The sequence below is a fragment of the Arachis hypogaea genome, chromosome 9, assembly GCF_003086295.3.
Source record: "Arachis hypogaea cultivar Tifrunner chromosome 9, arahy.Tifrunner.gnm2.J5K5, whole genome shotgun sequence".
Classification (NCBI taxonomy): Eukaryota; Viridiplantae; Streptophyta; class Magnoliopsida; order Fabales; family Fabaceae; genus Arachis; species Arachis hypogaea.
The window spans coordinates 94,030,677-94,038,415 of record NC_092044.1 but is presented as its reverse complement, the minus strand read 5'-3'; the positions used below and the strand labels follow the sequence as shown (position 1 = coordinate 94,038,415).

The window sequence follows — 7,739 nt, the reverse complement described above, 5'->3', positions numbered from 1 at the left end:
TTATATATTATATATTTTTATTTATTAAATTATAATTAATTTCTAACTCAATTCTTGATAATTAAAATTTAAATGATTGGGATTATTAAATACTAAATATTTTATATCTAACTATTTGTTATTGAAATTAAAAAAATGGTGAATTGTTAATCAATTCAGAATTAAAATTTAAATTTGAATAAAAAATAGAAAAATATTTTTAATTTTATCTCACTAAATAAAATTAGTTTTAAACAAAAAATTACTTGATACATTATATTATAGGATAATGTGATCATTTGCTTTTTTTTCTCTAATGACAACTATTATCAAATAAAATAGTGTACAAAAATAGAAAAATATATATTTACCAATCTAAAGAATAATAATTTATTTTTTAATGGAATAAATTATTGAATAGTAATAGTTGTGTATTATTACTTTCGATCTCTTCACACAAACTAATACTCAACGATAGTATTTTAGTAATGTTATCAAGGAATATTAACCAATCTAATAGCCTTTGTGATAGTATAAGTTTATAAATTTGGAAGTTTGAAAATCAAGTCATAAAACGTGAAGTTTTAACAGATAATAGCGTTGATCATATTGTTTTAATTGTAAAACCTAGAACTTTTGAAAAGTTCTATTATGATTAAGTCTCAAATCATATAGTTATTTATAGCCTTAATTTCAGAAATTATTTTATTAAAGATAATTAAGGCAATTTTTGATTTATTGAGTTTGAGATAAGTTATGATTATTATCCAATTTTATAATTATTGGATTATTTTTCTATATTTAAATCATAAAGTTGGTAGTTGTGAAATAATAAAGATTTTATATGATTTGGACTAAATAATTAATGTTTTAATATATTAATACTGCTATTTTGGAAAATGAAAAAATTAAGTATATTATTTCTAATTATTTGGTTGGGACATTTTATTGAAAATAATTTGTAAAATTGATGAACAAATAATATTTTTATACATTAATTTTGTTGGGTTAAAATTTGTTCCTAATTACTATATTGCCACTACTTTTATTTAAAATTACAAAAATAACCCTAACCCTTACTTTCAAAAAAAATGAAATCCTAATTCCCCAAACCCATCAGCCGCAGCCTTCCCCAAACCCAGACGCCCCAGCGGACTCACCAACTTGAGACACACACAGCAACAGCCGTCACCCCCTAACCACCCTCTTCCTCACTCTCAGCGGCACACAATCAAACACACACAAAGGAGAGCGCGCCGGCCAGGAAGGTTGCTGTCGCCGCCAGCTGGTCGCCGTCGAACCTATCACTGGCATCGTTGCCAGTCATGCCATCAGAGAGAGGGATCGAGCAGAAAGGGGGGAAACAGGGGAAGGGACCGCGGAGAAGGGAAGAAAGAGAGAGAGCTCACGTTGGAGAAAGGAAGGGAGATCGTGCCTCACCGCCGTCACCCATGGAGCCACGAGTTGTGCCGGTCACCGCCGCGTCACGTCGAGGAGGAAGGCTGTGACTGAACGACGCTGGGAGAGAGAGGAAGACGTGAGCTGGAGGTCCGGTCACCGCTGTGCTATGAAGCAGAGTGAACCGCACCACGCTGTTGGGGTTCTCACCGTCGCCGGAAAAGGATTCAGGCCGCCGCAGGTGTTGCGGTCAGAGGAGGAAGATGCGCCCCTGTGTTCTGACCGCCGGGAGGGGTTATGTGACTTCCGGGATCATCGCCGGAGCTCCGGGCTGACCTTCTGCCACTTGAGACCCTTCTGCTGTTGCTGGAAAATCCTGCCGGTAAGGTCTTGTTATTAGCCTCTGTCCTTTTTGAATTCTGAGAATACTGTAGTCACTGCGTGTTGGTTTCAGTTGGCGTGATCGGAAATTGTCACCGCTGCCGCTTGAGGTGGCTGCCGGGCTGCTGCCGAACCGGTTTGGAGACTGCTGCCGTTTCGGTTCAGCCGTTTCTCCTTCAGTTTGGTAAGCGTTTTCAATTTGAAAGTCCTTTAGTTACTGTTCTGTTATTATACACTAAGGTTTGTGGCGTCAATTGCTATAAGATTGAGTTTTGATTGTTGTATGTTGCGATTAGAGTTGTTGAGATTGTGGAGGAAACAAGTGGAGCCGAGTTGTTGGTTGTCGTCATTTTGGGTCGAGGCGGAAAGGACTCTGTGAGATATTTGGGTTATGGATTTGCGTTTTGAAGTAGAGGCACTTTCCAAAAACTATATTTTATATTGAAATTATTACATATTGATACTGATGTGAAAAAATGTGTATTTGGTGATTGTATCGGCCTTATGTATTATTTGATTGTCTCGAAAGATTATGAATGTTTGTTTGGCTGAATTTATTGTGCAGCTTTGTGAAATGGAATGTTTGAAGTTGATTCTTTAAAGATTTGAAATTTGAGTTTAATCCGTTGGGGATTGATTTGAGCTGAGTTGACTCTCTTGATAATCTGAAAGATAGAATACTCTTTGAAATTCAGCCTGGTTTGCTTTAATTGATTCGGTTTTGATAAATGATTTGTTGTTGAACCGTTTCTTTAAAGCTTTGGAAATGAGTTAAATCGGTTGATATTGATTTGATTTTAAAACGGTTTCCTTGAGATATGAAAATGAGATGATTGTTGGATTTAGCTTGTTTTTGAATTGATTTTTGATTTTGAGCTGTTGAAAAGGATTGTGGAACGGTTTAGTTGGGACCCGAACCGGGTGGCAAAGTCCAAGTTTTAGGGGAGATGCTGACGAAATTTCTATAAAATCCAAGTCTTTATTTAAAATGTTATCTAAAAAAATTATGAGTTTAATGCCTTTTCTATTTACTTGGAGGATTGTGAATTCAGGGCTTCTTTTATTATTTTGGAAGAATTATTGAAAAGAGAATTATGATTCTCTTTATTTTCCAAGATAAAAATAGTATGTCCTTGGGTGCAAGTCATTCGAAAGAGAATTTTGCTTGAGACTATTTTAAAAGGTAAAACGGGTTTATGTTTTTCTCTATTAAACATAAAGATTGTCCCTTGGAAGAGTTTTCAAGATCTTAAAAGGATTTGAATTTCGATTGATGAACCTTATTATTCTGACATTTTAAATAAGTTTCAGAGTATCTTTTGAACTCTAGTTTAACACAACAAAAATGATTCTCTTGGTAGTTTGAAATGCTTCAGATTTAATTGTGGAATTGAAGCCGGTTTTGTTTAAGTAAAGGAAATGTCTTTGAAAAGAGTAATTGATTACATGACTCGGTTTGGCTTAGATCCTATTTTGTTACTTAAATAAGAAAGCCAAGGATTTAATGATTTTAAATGAATTTGACAAAATGGGTTATGTTACTCTCCCCTAAAGACTTGAGACTCTCTGCCAAGGAACTTTTGATACGAAATCCCATTGTTGGATGGACGATTTCAAATGTTTCAAAATAAATCTTTAACTTTTCATGGTTTTGAAAGTTTTGAAAAGAGAATGTCAAGGGTGGCTTTGTTTTCAAAAAGGAAAAACTTACCTTGTGTAAGAGTGGCTTATGAGTCTGAGATGATTTGAGAAATGAGATTTTTAAAGCCAAGGCTGAAAAGAGTTGAAATTTGATTTCAAAGTGAAATGAATTGAGAAAAAGTGATTTATGGCTTAAATGCCGATTTTATGATTTTGATGATGTTGAATGGTAGAAATGCTATTTTGTTATGAGCCGGAATGACTGTGTATGCTATTGAATTATGGCTGATTGCCGAATGAGTTATGAGCCGTATGGCTGGCTATGAATTATGAATTTAAGCCAGATGGCTAAGATGGATGTTGGTCCATGGCAGGGAATGAATGCATATATGCTGAGATATTGATAATTGTGATTTTACACTTCCACTATCTGAGACACGAGTTTCCTGGAAGAAAGCAGTGGCTAGCCATCACGTGCTCCAGGTGGAGACTCGAGACTCTGCTGACTCTATGTCGTAAGTGTGGCCGGACACTGTAAAAGCCCCGGATGAGCTCGCCCCCGTGAATATACACCAGTGAGGGTGTTAGATTTGGATTATGATTATGATCAAGTTTATGTTGAGTATAACTCGAGTTGGGGATGCGCGACAGAGGGACAGTCCAATGGTCAGCTACCAGGACTTTTCGGGTTGGCTCTATAACCGACAGATGATATCATCAGCCACTAGGACAGGCATGCATCATATGCATCTATGTGATATTATTTGGGTGTGCATATTGTACTTGGTTTGCCTATGTGATTACTTGTGATTAACTGCTAATTGCCCTACTTGCTGTAACTGTTTGTTTGTACTTGAACCTTCCTACTTGTGTTTGCAATTGAAACTCCGTGGGATTGTGATGGATTGGTTGTTGTTGTTGGATTGTTTGGGCCTAGGGTCGTCCGTGGTTGAAATGAGATGGACCGATGGTTGGTTTCGGTTTTGTGTTTCTGGTTTGGAAAGGTATGAAAGGCTGATTTGATTCAGCATAGATAAACCTTTTGAAAGGCTTTTGAATCTTGTTTTAAATGAACAGTTTCCTCTTTCAGAAAATATTTCAGATTTTTCTTTATTTGTAAACCGTTGTTTTTGAAAAGAGGCATGAGACGGTTATTAATCACTAGTACGGTTTATCTTCATGTATTCTATTACAGTAATTCTCAAAAATCCTCTACTGAGAATCCTTTCGAGGATGATGTTCTCACTCCCCTACATTTTTTTCCCTTTCAGGATATGGGTGTAGAAGTCACGAAGAGTTTATTTAGTTATTGTTGAGATGCTCTGTACTGTTTTAGTTATGGTTTATTGAACTCTCGCCTTTATCTTGATATATTCTGTAGGATAGGAATTGTATTGGTTAATACTTGTAATATATATATATATATATATATATATATATATATATATATATATGGATGTACTCTTTATGAGTTTTTGTAAGTTGTATGGTATCTATGGATGTACGTTGTCGAATGAAAGTATTTTGGGAGCGGTATTGCGGTTTAAAGTTTTAAACAGGCTCATATTTTAGTATTAAATAGTATAAGCGTCGTCGTAATGTCCGAGCTATCAGAGTCACGCAGCCGGAAGCGTGAGCTTTGGTAGTTAGGGTGTTACATTAATTTCAAGAATTAATACCAACAAATAAACTTGTGCCAGGTAAATTTTAATAAAGATAAATATTCATAACTAAGGGTAGCAAATGGGCCTAAATCTACCGGACCGGCCCGCGTAAACCCCCCAAAAAAGTGGGCTGAGGTGAAAAATTGAGACCGCCACACATCAAAAGCCCACCTAACCTGCACCGTTTAAACTGTGGGCTTTGGTGGGGTGGGGCAAGCTTCCCCGCGCGAGCTCAAGATTTTTTTGAAAATGTTCTAATTTAGTATTTTGGATTATATTTTATGTTTTAAACCTATAGATGTTTAATTATATATTTTAGACAATATTTATTTTACTTTGAACAATGTTTGTTTTATTATTTTGTTTAGAAAAAGCTTGGTTTATGATTATGTTTATTACATATTTGTAATTATAAATATTTTAATATTTATGAATTTAGAAATTATAATTTTTTATGTCTTTAAAAATTATAAATTTATTAAAATGGTTGTGAAATTATATATATTATTTAATATTTAATAGTAAAAAAATGAGATTTGGCGGGTTTGGCCTGCCAGCTCACTGTTGACGGGACGAGGTGAGGTTTCAGGATCGCCTCATTAGACGGGGTGGGGCGAGCCATCCTACCAAAGGCCGGGCTTTTGGCGGGGTGGAGCGGAGTGGGCTTCCCCACTTGCTACCGCTATTTATAAGTATTGCTGTCGATGAGAAATTGATCTACATTAAAGATAAATATTATATATTTTTTTATAGTATTTTCTAACTCGGTAGATCAAAGGCTAATCTACTGCAGATTAGCATTCTATTTAAGGACTCATTAGCCAATAAATTGTTACACATATACAAAACAAAATTTAAAATCTGATATTTATTTAAATGAACAAGTGAAATAATCCCTCAACTACTTAAATTAATTAAGATAAATATTAATTATTTTTAATATTTTTAATATCGAAAATGGTTAAACTTTAAAATTTTAATTGTAACTTTGTAAAACATTTATAGTGATTATTGTTATATATTTTTTGTTTAATTTTTTTAATAAAAAATTTTATATATTTTTATGTATAATTCAGTGGAGGCACGAAACATATGCTAGTTATACCAAAAATTAATTCCACAATGCGAATCAAATTTCAAAAATCTCTCTCATTATTATATTTACTATTCTATCATTTTTCTCTCAAATAAAAAAAATTTTCAAATTCTTTATAGTTAATCCTAAGAAAATCTCAAATGACCTTAACACATGTTATAATAAATCAAAATATCTTAAATTTGATCAGTTTTTATTTATTAAAAATAAAAAATTTCTAAAATTATTAGTTTGTGATCCACAAAATAAAATAATAAATAATACATAAGAATAAATTAACCCCAATTTATTGATTATGGATATTACGTGTTTAAAATTATAGATGTTATACGTATGAAATTATGGATATTAAATTAAAAAATTTTAACAACTTTTATAATACAACTTATATTTTACAAATAGATTATTATAAAATAAAATATAAAATTGTTATGATAAAAGCTTTGATAGACATAATAAATATTAAGCGTAGTAAATAAATATAGAAGCTTTGATAGATGATATTAATAAATATATATTTACGAAAAGTTACGATACATATAAAAAAGGATATTGTTATGTTGGTTAAAATAATAATAATAATAATAATAATAATAATAATAATAATGCAACACTATTTAACGTAGATTATGATTTCATTTTCATGGGATAAAATTAATAAATATTCACACTAACCATAAGTAATTAAATATATGTTTCTGTATGTAATTTATTTAATTTTATATATAGTTGTAATTAAACACATAATAACATATATGTTTTTATTATATTTTTGAAATATTTTACACATTTATAATTATTTGTGAGAGGTAAATATTAATATTAAGAGATTAACATTTTTTTTCATTATCATGCATATACCAAATAAATGATCAATGAATTATAAATTAAGAAAACTTAAAAAATATGTCTTTATGATATTATAGAGATGTTAATACACTAAACATCCTAAACAAATATAGGGGAAAACATCGTTTTAAGAAAAAGAAATTCATTCATCTAATATGCCCCAAGTTTCTTCAACTCCTTTCTCACCAAGGATGCTTAAATGATGCTTTAACTTGTTCATTTTCTATAAATATATATTTGGACTGGAGTTGGTTAATTTTTCAGTTCTTAGTCAATTTGTATTTTTATATTTTTGGGGTCAAACTTTTTCAACCTTTTTGTGGCCTCCCAATTAATTCTGTATACACTTTTGGATTAATGAAGTAATGGGCTCATATGAGTTAGCATCACACCCAAACCCATTAAAAGTAGAATAATGTATGTAACGAATCAACTTGGGTTGGCCGAGTGATCAGCTCACTCGTCTGCTTAAGCAAGTGTCGGGGGTTCAAATCCCACCTTGTGCATGCAGTAATTCATTGGCCAGCGGCGGACTCTTAAATGGAGCTCAGATCTGCGATGGATTAGTCCTTAACCTGTCAGGTTGCAATGTTGCCATAGAACCGACCCGACAATCAATCCGGCCAGATCATTGAATCATTGATTCAATCGGTTGACCCGGTCATAATTAAATAATTATATAAAATTTAATTTTTTATATCAAATTAACTTATTTTTTAATTTATTAATTA

At 32.4% G+C, this 7,739-nt stretch overlaps 1 long non-coding RNA gene across 5 annotated transcripts; it reads left to right on the top strand.

The window, feature by feature from the left end:
- Positions 1–1,057: 1,057 nt before the first annotated feature.
- Positions 1,058–4,947, top strand: LOC112711246 (uncharacterized). 5 transcript variants are annotated; one of them, XR_011865921.1, is made up of 5 exons: positions 1,058–1,759; positions 1,832–1,942; positions 3,774–4,087; positions 4,337–4,403; positions 4,671–4,947. It is a non-coding gene; the product is annotated as an uncharacterized lncRNA (long non-coding RNA). The 5 variants fall into 5 exon arrangements; XR_011865920.1 differs by lacking the exon at positions 4,337–4,403 and having other exon boundaries at positions 3,774–4,132; XR_003157376.3 differs by lacking the exons at positions 3,774–4,087; positions 4,337–4,403.
- The last annotated feature ends 2,792 nt before the right edge of the window (positions 4,948–7,739 follow it).